The sequence below is a fragment of the Vulpes vulpes genome, chromosome 5, assembly GCF_048418805.1.
Source record: "Vulpes vulpes isolate BD-2025 chromosome 5, VulVul3, whole genome shotgun sequence".
Taxonomy (NCBI): Eukaryota; Metazoa; Chordata; class Mammalia; order Carnivora; family Canidae; genus Vulpes; species Vulpes vulpes.
Window position 1 is genome coordinate 35,184,554 of NC_132784.1, and position 13,573 is coordinate 35,198,126.

Below are 13,573 nucleotides of genomic sequence, written 5' to 3' on the forward strand. Positions count from 1 at the left end.
GAGGGCGGTGGCTCCATCACTTGCCCCAAAAACTGAGGTTATCATTTCTCAGGGAAGATTTTCAAAGAAATGGGCGTGTTGGGTTAACTTGAAAGGTGGCTTTGGGGGCCTGGAGAGGTGTCCGACAGCTCTGCGGGTGGTGATGCGCAGCCACCTCCCCCCCCCCCCCGCCAAAGCCCTGGTGAAAGATTCTTTTTCACGAACACATTTTATTTCCGATGAATTCACTTTGGACCCAGTTCCTTGATGCCTTTTGCGCTGTACTCTGAGGTGGGGCTGCGGGCCCTTCGGGGTCATGGACGCGGCGCAGCGGGCTCCTGGGCATCTCCTGACCGCGAGCCGGGGTGCGGAGGAGCTGGGGTGCAGAGGCTGGGTAGGGGCCCCGACCTGCTGCAGGAAGCACCCCTTGAGTCTCCCCGGGGAGCACCCCTTGAGTTCCTGCAGGGAGTGTCCCCTTGAGTCTCCCCGGGGAGCACCCCCTTGAGTTCCTGCAGGGAGTGTCCTCTTGAGTCCCCGTGGGGAGCGCCCCCTTGAGTCTCCGCAGGGAGCATCCTAGTCTTCCGCCGGGAGCACCCTAGTCTCTGCAGGGAGCATCCCTTGAGTCCCCGCAGGGAGCATCCCTTGAGTCCCCGCAGGGAGCATCTCTTGAGTCCTCGCAGGGAGCACCCCTTGAGTCCCCGCAGGGAGCACCCTAGTCCCCGCAGGGAGCACCCCTTGAGTCCCCGGAGGGAGCACCCTAGTCCCTGCAGGGAGCGCCCCTTGAGTTCCAGCGGGGAGCACCCCTTGAGTCCCCGCAGGGAGCACCCTAGTCCCTGCAGGGAGCGCCCCTTGAGTCTCAGCAGCAGTTGGCTCTGTGGATCTTAAAAAAGCAGGTTGAATAGTTTTTGTTGGAACAGACCGTGGAGTCTTAAGAGGAAATAAGGAAATCCACGCTTTGAAAAAGTAACGGGATTTAGGACGCAGCTGGGTGGGTGGGCCGCGGTGCCGGCGCCTGCCTTCCTGCACCTGCGCCGTGTTGCCCGCGAGCCTCAACCTCTGAGGCGTGAGGACTTTTCCGTTAAGGACTTATTATTTTTTCTTCTGAAAAGTTCTGATATGCCGAGTATGTGACATTTCAAGTTGTAAATGATGTGATTAACCTCTTAAAATATGACGTCCTGCTGCTGTTTCATGAGCTGTGACTTTGTTTCCCTAAACGGGTTTGTTACCAGAACCAACAGGACTCGCAGGGTTTTGGGGTCTAAAGGGGGTAATGAATTGTGTAGGTTTAAGTTGTCGGAATTAAACCTAAGAGCCTTTCTAGAGAAAATGGATAGAACCTCTCGTGGGTCTGTTAATAGAAGTGGCTTTTTCTTTGCTTTCCAGGTTTTTGGGTGAGGTTGCTTAAAGAGGCACTGCATCTTCTTAATTCTTTGATTTTCCGAGTAGGAGGGCCTGAGCGGAAGCTTCTCTGTTTAGCTGAGTGCCCGCCTTGTAAATCTCGAGCTCAGAAAAGAATTGCATGTCAGTTTCAGATTTGATGGAAATTTGGGCTGAGAAGGTGAATTTGAAATTTTTACATAGATCTTTGGTCTTTTCTAATGGTTTTGCTGCTTGAAGCAACGCTGCTTACACTACGAAGCAGCAAATCTTCTAAAAACCTATGTATGTTTTATTCTGAAGCTACATTTTGGTTGAACTGTTTATTTGTGTCTGAATTGTTTTTCTGCATTCCCCTTTAGACACCCCCCCCCCCCCCCCCATATTAAAGAGAAAAAAGCATTAAACTAATTTATGCTGCCCAGTCACACTCCAGCCCTCTCTCTGGCTTGGAAGCTGTTTTTTTCTGATTGAGCTGGTGTTGTAGTAACGTCATTAGACACTATCCTAATTGAGCTGTGAATTGCTGCGGCCTCTACTAGGGCTCTTAACCCTGCAGGATCTGTCGCGTTCATTACTTTTAAAACGCATTTTTAGTCCTGTCTAAAATTTTGCCTATTTTGTTGAGTACCTTTTTTTATGTTTAAAGTTATTTCAAGTTAGCTCATGCCTAACTTTTTCTCATCTTCCATCCAGTGATTTTGATAGTAAACAAGGCTTTAAACATCTTATGTTGGCTGTTTCAGTGCTCATTGTACATGTTTTGATTTCCTTTTTTTCTAGAAGATTGTGTGGTTAGGCAGAAATTTTTGTTTTGCTTAAGCGATGATGAAATGTTGACTCTGAATTGATGCTTAATCATGTGTAAAACTAACAACTAAAACAGTTCCGTTGATTTCATTATTTTCTACACTAAATGAAAGTTAAAGGACTTGGATCAGCATAACACAGAATATAATATAACTTTGTTAAATTACCAAATTTTGGGCTTTTTACTCAACAGTTGATGAAGATTTGGTTGTTTTAAAAAGAAATTCAAACAGTTGATAAATATGTGTAGATATTTGAGTAACTTTCAGTATGATACTGTTTGTATCATAATATGACAAAACATATGCTTGGTAATGAGTCAGATTTAGAATTTTTGGATTTTATCCCTCGTTTTAAAATGTGTAATTTTGGTGATGGGAAATGTGGCTGAATTCCAGTTTCTCAGGAACAAGGTATTTTAGGTTGTGTCACCTTGACGTTATTTTCTGGTGTGATTGGCATCCAGGAAAATTTGTATTAACTATGAGAGTGGATAGAAACTAGGGTAGTGCTTACTTACATAAAACTAAGGTGGTAAGTGGTCAGAATCTTAACAATTTAAGTCTTGATTATTTGCTACCGCAAATTATATCGTAGGTCAGATAGATAGCTACCAGAGATGGATTGTAAAGACTGTCTATTACAACATCTTAAAGTTGGTGATAATTGTAAATATATTTAAGTTCAAAGACACTATTTACATTTTAAATGAAAATTGTTTGCACTTTGGGAAACTTGTACCTGTGTGGGATTCATCTTTTTTTTTTTTTTTTTTAAGATTTTTATTTATTTATTCATGAGAAAGAGAGGGGCAGAGACACAGGCAGAGGGAGAAGCAGGCTCCCTGCAGGGAGCCCGAAGGGACTCTATCCCAGGATCCCGGAATCATGAGCTGAGCCAAAGGCAGTCACTCAGTCGCTGAGCCACCCAGGAGTCCCCGGAATTCATCTTTTTATTACTTTTTTACTCCCAAGGTTGAGGACAGTGGTTCTCAACCTTGGCTGCATTTTGAATTCTTCTGGGAAGCTTTGCAAAATCTGGTGGCTGGATCCCACCTCCGGAAATTGTGATTCAGTGGGCCTGGGATGCAGCAAGATCAGAATTGAAGGTGGTTTAGCTATTGGGGTCCTGTAACTTTATATTTTGAACTATTTCTCTTGTGTTGGCTTTACATCGTTTTATACAATGATGTACATATGTACTGTGTAGTCATCTCACATCTAACTTAGTGGGTCTCCTGAAGGCATTGCCACATTTGTCTTGCTTCATTGTTTGTCCCTTCATCTTCATTTGTTCCTCTTTCCCTTCTTTTCTCCTTTGTTCATTTTTTTCAATTCATTTGAAATGTCTGGTAGCAGGTTTTAGGGACTTGTATTTCCCATGATAAGTTGGTATAGCATTACTATTCTAAATAGAAAGTTGATCTTTTTGTTTTTGTTTTTGTTTTTTTTAAAGTATTCTAAAAAGTTTACTTGGGCTCCTTTTAGAGACTTAGGACTTTAAGTGTCAAAATTAGCATCTAAACTCCCAGTGGAGTCTTTGGTCTTCAAAGGGGGTTAATCTGCTTGGAAACCATAAAATTTTCTAGGCACCAGTTAACTGGTCACTTCACTGGTTCCTGAGAGGCAAGTTGCATTTAGCTTTTGGTGTCAGGAGTTAACTTACCCCTTGTGAGCTGTTGCTCAGCAAGCCCAACTAGTTAGCATTTCTTTGGAAATCATCTAAGGAGGACATATTCAGTTTTCCATTTACATCAGCTGAAGTAGTTCCCAAGTGCTGGTTGAAGAGTTGTTGTATCTCCATCTCTAGAAGAGTTTTGATTTGCTTTTTTTCTTTTTTTTTTTAAAATTTTTCTTTTCCCACATTTCATTCCAACACACACATTCAGAATGGGAATTGAATGGAGGAGGCACAGGAATCTTTATTATTGTTATTTTTAAAGTACTTCCTGATTTTAAAGGCTTTGGATATTTTATCCATATTGCTTTGTTTTAATAGGGGACAGGCTTTATTTTCCAGTCATTGGTGCACTGGAGTAATTTACTTAAAATCCATCAAACCCCAGGTTGCATGTTTGGAATGCATATCACTTATTATTATTTTTTTTAACGCCCTGTTACTGAATATTTGTCTTTTGTAGTAAGGTATTATTTATTTCAGTGTGGATGAATTTAGATATTTTTCAGGTCAGAAAGTATTTCTAAATGTAAAACTTAAGGATATTTATCAGTAATATTTGCTAGTGAATTCTAGAGCATATCAGCAGACACTAGTTATTGTAATAATTCAATCATCTGATGAGGGGATGACCAGAAGTAGTACTTAATGGGGTAAGATAAAACCTGGTATCATTGTACATAAATGCACTACATCAGTGTCAGAGATATGCCCCACTAAAGTAAAGGAAGAATTTTATGTGTATAGATGCTCAAATTAAGCAGCTAGTTTAATAGTAAAGAAAAATGACATGACTTCTATGCAATTAGTCTTTTAATCAATTGCATATATTCATGATATTGTCATTTATTTTACTATCTTTTGGTAATTTGTAAAGTGAGATGTAGACTAGCATAGACTATATCAGTGCTTTGTAAAACTGACAGCCCCTCATACTCCTAGAATGCCTTTTTTAAAGATAGGCCCCTACTCTTGATATACAGTTAGTAGGGTTGGGCTAATCTTCAGGGGATTCTGAAATACCTCTTTCGAAAGAATAAGCTAGATGAATTGATAGTTTCCTTCATTTCAGAGGTTGTATGACACTTATTTTTCAGTTATTAAAATTCACCTTAATTTTCTTTTTTTTCTTTTTATTTTTTATTTATGATAGAGAGAGAAAGAGGCAGAGACACAGGCAGAGGGATAAGCAGGTTCCATGCAGGGAGCCCGACACGGGACTCCATCCCGGGACTCCAGGATCGCGCCCTAGGCCAAAGGCAGGCGCCAAACCACTGAGCCACCCAGGGATCCCCACACCTTAATTTTCAATCTTTGAGATAGTGTTTCCCATGGGGCACTTGCACGGCTCAGGTGATTAAGCAGCTGCCTTCTTTCTACTCAGGTTGTGATCCTGGAGTCCTGGGATCCAGCCCCACGTCAGGGCTCCCTGCTCAGTGGGAAGTCTGCTTCTCCCTCTGTCTGTGTCTCTGCCTCCCTCTCTCTCTCTCATGAATAAATAAATAAATTCTTTTAAAAAATAAATAAAAAATAGTGTTTCCCAAAGTGTAGTCCACAGATTCCTGGGGTTCCGGTGACCCTTTCTTTTAAGAAGTTCTTGAAGTCAAGATTATTTTCATAATAAAACATGTTACTTGCTGTTTTTCTGTGTTGACATCTGCTCTGATAGTGAAGAACCAGTGTTGGGTGGTAAACCATTGGCACCTTAGCATGAATCAAGGTAGTGGCATCAAACTGTATGAATCTGTGTTATTCACAGCTAAACACATACTAACCATTGGAAAAAATGTTTCACTTAAGAATATCCTTGGTGAAGCAGTAAAAAGTTTTATTTTAAAAATCTCTACCGTGGAGTGCATATCTTTTTTAATATTCAGTGTGATTAAATGGAAGTGTGCATAAAGTAGTTCTTCTGCACATCCAAGTACAAGGTTCATCTCTAGGAATAGTCCTTGTGTGGTTGGTTGAACTGCAAGGTAAATTAGCTGCTTTTTTTAATGAAATACCACTCTTATTTTTACATAAGAGAACGATTGATAGATGAGCCGTAGTTTCTCAGACTTGGATATTTGGCAGGCATTTCCTTGAAAATTAGTAGAGTGGGCCTGACACTCAAGGAGAATAACTAGTTGTTGCCAGTGATAAAATCTGATTTTTCAAGTGAAAATTTTAGATTTGAAAATTTGCGTCTGCCACATGGGCTTGCCAAATGCATTATACTTAAAGACTTTTCTGATGAGATTGGTGGTGATATTAATGAATGTGATTTTTAAAAAACATATATTGTGTAAGGAAATGTGTCAGCATTTGGAAGATCTGTATAATTCATTGAACTAGTATTTTTCAGTGGTCAGTGCATGATGTTACAAAATCATCCACTCAAAGTACAGTATACACCCTTGGATCTTTATATAACAGCCAAGAAGTTCATTGATAGCAGTTTCAGATTCCACGTTGCAGCTAACCTTTAAAGATTGCCAGTTGTTGCATTTTGGTGTTGAATAAAAAAGATGAATAACTCTTTTTTTTTTTTTGAATAACTCTTATTATCTAAAAAAGCTATTAAAATATTCCTCTCTTTTCCTAGTATGTATGTATATGAGGCACGTGTCCTTCATGTACTTTAACTGACACAACATATCACAACAGATTGAATGCAGAAGCAAATATGAGGATCCAGCTGTCTTCTTTTAAGTCATGCATTAAAGAAATTAGCAAAAATGGAAAACAATGCCGCTCTGAATACTGATATTTTTGTTTGTTTTGGAAAGTAATTATTTTTTCATAAAACATTAATTATATTAACACATTATTTTAAATTAATTTAATAAAATACATATTTAAACATCTTTTAGATTTTAGAACATAAAAGCTATTTGGAATTCTCAGTAATTAAGAATGTAAATTAGGAGACCTGAATTAGATAATTTGACAACTGCTATTTTAAAGTAACTAATTATCTGTATTATTGACTATTGATTGGTTCCAATTTTTATGTGGTTTGTATTATATCACTGTTATTTCTGAGAATGTTAATTTTTGTCCATTGATTATATACTGGGAAACATGTGGCAGTCTAACTCTTGTCAAAAGAGGAATTCATTGGCTTGATCTGGAAATAGAGCTGGCCTCAGAGTGCTGGATCCTGGGTCACAACCAGCCAGTATCATCAGGACTCTTTGACTTGGCTTTGCTTTCCTTTCTGTTAGTTTAAGTCTCAGGTCAGCTCCACGCTACTCCCAGTGTCAAGTCCAGCAGAGAGAGATTTTTTTTTTCCCCCTCTGTAATTCCAGCAGAGCTGTCCTGGAGCTGTGTCATTGACTGGACTTGGGTCCAGTACCATCTTTCAAACAACTGCTGTAGCTGGGAGGTGACTCTTGTTAAGCTGGGGATTGTCTCACTACCTGGATGGGGAGATTTTCCTTTTTTTTTTTTTTTTTTAAATATTTTATTTATTTATTCATGAGAGACACACAGAGAAAGGCAGAGACACAGGCAGAGGGAGAAGCAGGCTCCCTGCAGGGAGCCCGTTGCAGGATTCAATCCCAGATCCTGGGATCATGCCCTGAGTCGAAGGCAGACACTCAACCACTGAGCCACCCGCGCGTCTCAGGATGGGGAGATTTTCCTTAGAAGACAAAAAACAGGTGTTACTTAGAGGACTTTGTTGATTCTCCTTTTAAGCAACCTCTAATTTATGAATCCAGAAAAATTATGGGGCTTTTTGTTTTGTTTTGTTTGTTGCTTAAATAACAGAAACTTATTTTCTCACAGTTCTGGAAGCTGGAAGACCAAGATCAGAGTGTCAGCAGGGTTGATTTCTTCTGTGGTTTATCTCCTTGGCTTGCAGATGGCTCTATCCTCTACCTTGTGATAGAGACCTTCAAATGGTCTTCTCTCTGTATATGTCTGTGTCCTGATTTCTTCTTGTAAGGACACCACTCATGTTAGATCAGGGCCCACCCTAATCATCTCATTTAAATTAACCTCTTTAAAGCTTTGTCTCCAAATATAATCACATTCTGAAAGGCTACTGAGGATTAGAGCTTCAACATATCAATTTTGGTGAGGTTCAGGGGACATTTCAGCCTGTAACACCCTATCAATAACTGTATTTGAAACTCTGATATGAAATACTCAGATCAGGCACATCTTCTGCTCCTTCTGAGACTCTCTTAATGCTCTTGCCTCCCAGATCACTAGCAGTTTTTTCTGTTTTAGTTGCTGCTCTCATCTTCCTCTTCTGTTTGTGATTGCATGGCTTTACCACCTGGAGGTGACTAGTCATTGGGCCTGCTGCACAGCCAGACTGACCAGTCACCCCTCTGAGTTCTGGCCCCTCTCCCTCCTTGGGACCTGGATGAGATGCTGTGTGGTAGGGCATGGGATCTCATTTCTGGTACAGCAACCAAAGGGGCCAGATGACGCAACCCAGAAATGCAGAGGAGTTAAGTCCCCATTGAAGCAAGCTTTTTTTTTTCATTTATTTATTTGAGAGAGAGCAAGAGAGTATAAGCAGGGGGAGCGGCAGAGGGAGTGGGAGAAGCCGACTCCCAGCTGAGCAGGGAGCCTTGACACAGGGACCCTAGGATCGTGACCTGGGCCAAAGGCAGACGCTTAACCGACTCAGCCACCCAGGCACCCCAGCAAACTTCTTTTTTAGTTGAGGTATAGTTGACGTATACAGTATCCTATTAGTGTTGGGTGTATATGATGGTATTTTGATATTCTTATATGTTACAAAATTACCCCCAGAGTAAGTCTAGTTATAAAGTTGGTTTTAAAATAAGATTATTGGGATCCCTGGGTGGCGCAGCGGTTTGGCGCCTGCCTTTGGCCCAGGGCGCGATCCTGGAGACCCGGGATCGAATCCCACGTCAGGCTCCCGGTGCATGGAGCCTGCTTCTCCCTCCGCCTGTGTCTCTGACTCTCTCTCTCTCTCTGTGACTATCATAAATAAATAAAAAAAATTAAAAAATCTTAAAATAAGATTATTTAAGGTGAAACCTGGTAACACCAATATGACATTTACACAAGACCTATAGGTGAAGAAGCAGCATATGTCTAAATTTGTCCCTTGTAGTTCATCTTGAAAGTTAACACAAAAACATCCTTTTTTTGTTTGATTGTATCATTGCATCTCAGATTTTATAATCATTAATATCTGTGCACATAATCCTTTATCCTCTTGGGAATGCATCTCCAGTTACCTTCAGTTTTAAGGAACCCCAATTTTCAAACTTTCCTCTGTTTAGAATCTAGGCTGTGACTTCTGCTATAGGCAGTTAAACTAAGCCTGGACACCTTTATATGTTTTCTGCTTGTAAGTCTGTACTTAGAATTTCTTTGTAGTGATATTTCATCAGACCAGGTTTTTTTTTTTTTTCTTGTTAAACATAAACACTTATCTCGTACTTCTATTAAGTAGCTTATTGATTTGATCGAATACCTATGACTTCTAGAAAATATAGTTGTATGTTTTACATATATAATATTTCTGATAATTCAAAAGTAAACAGACATCTGAGAAATTAAACAATGTCAACGTTCGTTAATTAAAGTTTATGAATCCCCATGAGAACCTCTCAAGCCAACACTCAACATTTTCAATTTTAGAGTTAGTTTGATTGTTTGTTCTTTCCCTCCCTCTCTTGAGAGAGCATGTGCACATGCATGCTGGGGGGAAGGACAGAGAGGAAGAGAGAGTCCCCAAGCAGACTCCTTGCTGAGAGCAAAGCCCTACATGTGGCTCCATTGCAATCCTGAGATCACAGCCTGAGTGGAAATCAAGAGTGACTTGGTTTGTTACTTTTGAAATCTTTTATTTTTCTTCATCATTTTCTTAACTAGGAAATAGGTTTTCTTGACTATTCCCTCCTTTTTTTTTTTTTTTTAAAGATTTTATTTATTTCTTCATGAGACACACACACACACACAGAGGCAGAGACACAGGCAGAGGGAGGCAGGCTCCATGCAGGGAGCCTGATGTGGGACTCAGTCCCGGGTCCCTAGGATCAGGCCCTGGGCTGAAGGCGGCGCTGAGCCATCTGGGCTGCCCCGTTCTTTCTTTTCACCTTGATACTTAGTTGATTAAAAAAATCTATCCTACCTAGAAATACTGGTTCCTTCTTTGTTTCCATTGCCCATACCCCTAATCTAGGCCCTATTATTTTTTGATCACTGTCTCCTAACAAGTTTTGTTTCTCTTTCCAAAGCTATTCTCCACGCTTTCCTTATAGTTTTCTTTCTAATGCAAATCTAATGCCCTTATTCCTTGCTTTTTCCTATGATGAACCTACTCTAGACAAAACATCTGTACTCTTATCCCACTGCTTTTCCTGATTTTCCTTCAGCCTGGCAAATTCTTATTCATATATTCATATAATGTGGCAGTTATTAATACTATTCCACCAGTATTCTGATGGCTCTCTTCTGGCACATGGTAGTACTGCACTTCTCCATCTCCCTCCCTCACATTGAAATTAGGCGTGGCTCAGGGGATCTCAGCTTCAGCACTATTGACATTTTGGGCTGGCTAAATTTTTGTTGTGGGGTGCTGTCCTGTGCATTGCAGGATGTTTAGCAGCAGCTCTAGCTTTTACCTACTTGATACCTGTAGTTCTCTGCTTTCCACCTCTCCATTTCAGTTGTGACTATTAAAAATGTCTTCAGATATTGCCAAAAGTCCCCTGAGGGACAGTTTTCCTAGTTGACAACTACTGGCATGGCGATATGACATTGGCCAATCAAATGTGAGCAGAAGCGATAGACTTTAAAAGACAGTGCGGGAGTTATCCTGTCTTTTCCCTTGCCATTTGAGGACTGTGAGGTGATGGAGCCTTTGTTAGCCTAATTCCTGAAAGATGATAGTTGGCAGTGATCTGTATATCTGTGACAGACGTAGAGTTTACCTTATGTATGAAATTGACCTTTGCTTTAAGCTGTTATTTTTGGGTTTGGTTGTTGCTGCAGTGAAGCCTAGCCTAGCCTGACTGATACATCGTGGTAATCTTACCTCTGACTTCCCATGCTTTCTCATTGATATAGTCCTGGATCACTTTAATACCTACCTCTGGTGTCATAATAAGTTTGTATCTTCTAGATTAGTGGTTTGCAATGGAGTAAGTACTGTACTTTTAGGGAAGTTGTAGAAATTAGAGGAGCTTTGGTAGATAGGTGCAGGGATGCCATCCTATAGTGAGGGACTGTGAAGAATTATCATGCATCGCATAAACACTTCCACATGCCCCAGAAATTCATGTAGGAGGAAAACATACAATTAGCTATCATCTAAGTTCATCTTAATATATACTCATTTTTTTCAGGAATTAAGTTTCTCTTAATTCTTAAGTTGACATTTTTTGTTTGGAACTTTATCAAGAATTCACCATTTGGGGAAATCCATGTCACCATCTGCAGTTCCATTGTGCTATTTGAGTTGCCAAAAGAACACACCTGTCCTGGAAGATCTGAATTCGTCATAATTATGCTGTCATAATTATGATGATCCTGAATACAAGTGCAAGTATCATGCCTGAGTAACTTTTTTTTAAGTAGGCTCCATGTGCAGTATGGAGCCCAATGTGGGGGCTTGAACTCACGACCCTAAGATCAAGGCCTGAGCATTTTTGTTGAAATACACACTTTATTATATATTAATCTTTTTCTCCATTATATTACAACTAAGGCATCATTAAAATTTTATTTTATTTTATTTTATTTTATTTTATTTTATTTTATTTTATTTTATTTTTTTTTTTTTATGATAGTCACACAGAGAGAGAGAGAGAGGTGCAGAGACACAGGCAGAGGGAGAAGCAGGCTCCATGCACCAGGAGCCTGATGTGGGATTCGATCCCGGGTCTCCAGGATCGCGCCCTGGGCCAAAGGCAGGCGCTAAACCGCTGCGCCACCCAGGGATCCCATCATTAAATTTTTAAATATGTGTAATTATGTTAGAACTTTGTTTCAGGATGGCTAAGAGGGGATGATATAAATTACTTGCTACAAAAATGGGATGTTTGTCTGATAGAGTTGAGAACCACTTTCTGATTATGTGCTACTTGTTTTTTGTATCAGACTGCTTTGCACATATTAGTAGATACAGTGTTTGTTGAGTTGGTCAATTTATGGTTCCCAGATTGCTTTTATGTACAGTGTTGCGTTTGATTACTACCATAGAGAATCTGTAAAGTTGGCAAGGCAGATCTTTCATTTTACAGAGAGAATTGAAATACATACTAAGGTGGCCTGTCATACTGCTAGAGTTTTAATCAGAACTTACGGATTTATTTATACCATTCTAGTACTTTTATCTATCATTGCATTCCATTCTTTTTTGAGATTTTATTTATTTGAGGGGGGGGGGTACAGCATGAACAGAAGGAGAGGGAGAAGCAGACTCTCCATTGATTGGGTAACCTGACTGTGAGGACTGTGAGCTTGATTCCGGGACCCCGAAATCATGACCTGAGCTGAAGTCAGATGCCTCTCCGACTGAGTCACCCAAGAGTTCCAGTCATTGCATACCACTCTTAGAAAATTATTACCTAGAGCTATTTAATGTAGGGAAACACCTATATATACCTCTGTTGGTATTATTTTTTATGCAGGGAACTTTATGTTTCAGGCACTTGTAGTCGTGGGAGTACAACAGCATAAAGTCAAGAATGTGGTATTTAAGTGAGGACATTTTTATCAGTTTTCAAAGAAGTGTGCAATTAAGACAGTTTCTAAGATACCTTAGGCCCCCAAATACCTTAAGTTTTAGGGATGGTATCATCTGAGTGTGGTGAAGTAGTTAACACTCAACCACTGTAATTACATTTTGAATTAGTAAATCTTTTGGAAAGTAGTATTAGAAATGAATTCAACAAAAATATGTGTATTATTTAAAATTTGTTGCAAGGAAATGCCGCAGAATAAAAAACCTATAGTCAATCCGTGTTTGCCTTGTGTCAGGAACTATGCATGGTGCTGGGAATTTGTAAGGTGGGAAAGTTTTGCTGTTTCCTTGAACTTCTAGATTTGTGGCAACAGAGCATGAGACAAGTACATAATCAAATAACTGTAATATGATGCATTGAGCTGTAATTGGGGTGTGTTTTAAATTTGAGGGAGGGGATCAATTACCAGAGAATACACAGTAAACACACCAGGAAAGTTCTTCTGGATTGGGGGTGTAGAAAAGAGACATTTAGGCTGTGTTTCAAAGGACAACTAGGATAAAATGAGACTGGATGTTTTACTTTCCAATCCCGGGTGGTTGAGTGGAATTAATGCTTCACAAGTAAAGGTCATCAGAAGAGGCTTTGGTAGAGACTGATGAGTTAGGTTTTTGTTTTTCAGTTTTTTAGTAAGCTCTGTGCCCAGTGTGGGGCTTGAACCTACAACCCCGAGATCAAGAGTGGCTTGCTCTACCTACTAGGCTAGCCAGGCACCCCAGGGGGGGATAGATTTTTAATGATTCAAGTAAATAGCAAAAGAAAATAAAGGAATAAGTATGGAATACAGTATCCTCAACAAACAAAAAACCAATTCAGCATATAGTATAGCCTCCACTCCTGCTTTATCTCATTTATTCTAGGCTGAAGACCTTTTCTTGTTCCATGTGTGATCTTAAGGTTAGATAAGTTACTTTAGTTTTGAACATATTGAATGGATTCTTTATTAATATTCATTTTCTATATTTTGATTTGTTTTGAAAATAATTTACCTTACTGCTTTT

General features: G+C 39.9%; 1 protein-coding gene across 13 annotated transcripts in view; it reads left to right on the forward strand.

Moving 5' to 3' along the window:
- Window positions 1-13,573, forward strand: part of SMAD4 (SMAD family member 4) — a 66,983-nt gene that overhangs the window by 13,803 nt on the left and 39,607 nt on the right. For 3 of the 13 annotated variants that reach the window (XR_012001545.1, XM_072757859.1, XR_012001542.1), the window contains one exon: window positions 1,366-1,540. The exons of 6 other annotated variants lie outside the window; for them this stretch is intronic. The gene's annotated coding sequence lies outside the window, so the exon portion shown is untranslated. Of the gene's footprint in view, window positions 1-910; window positions 1,541-13,573 lie in introns of those variants that run through there. 4 more of the 13 variants (XM_072757866.1, XM_072757865.1, XR_012001544.1 and 1 more) reach the window with 3 other exon arrangements.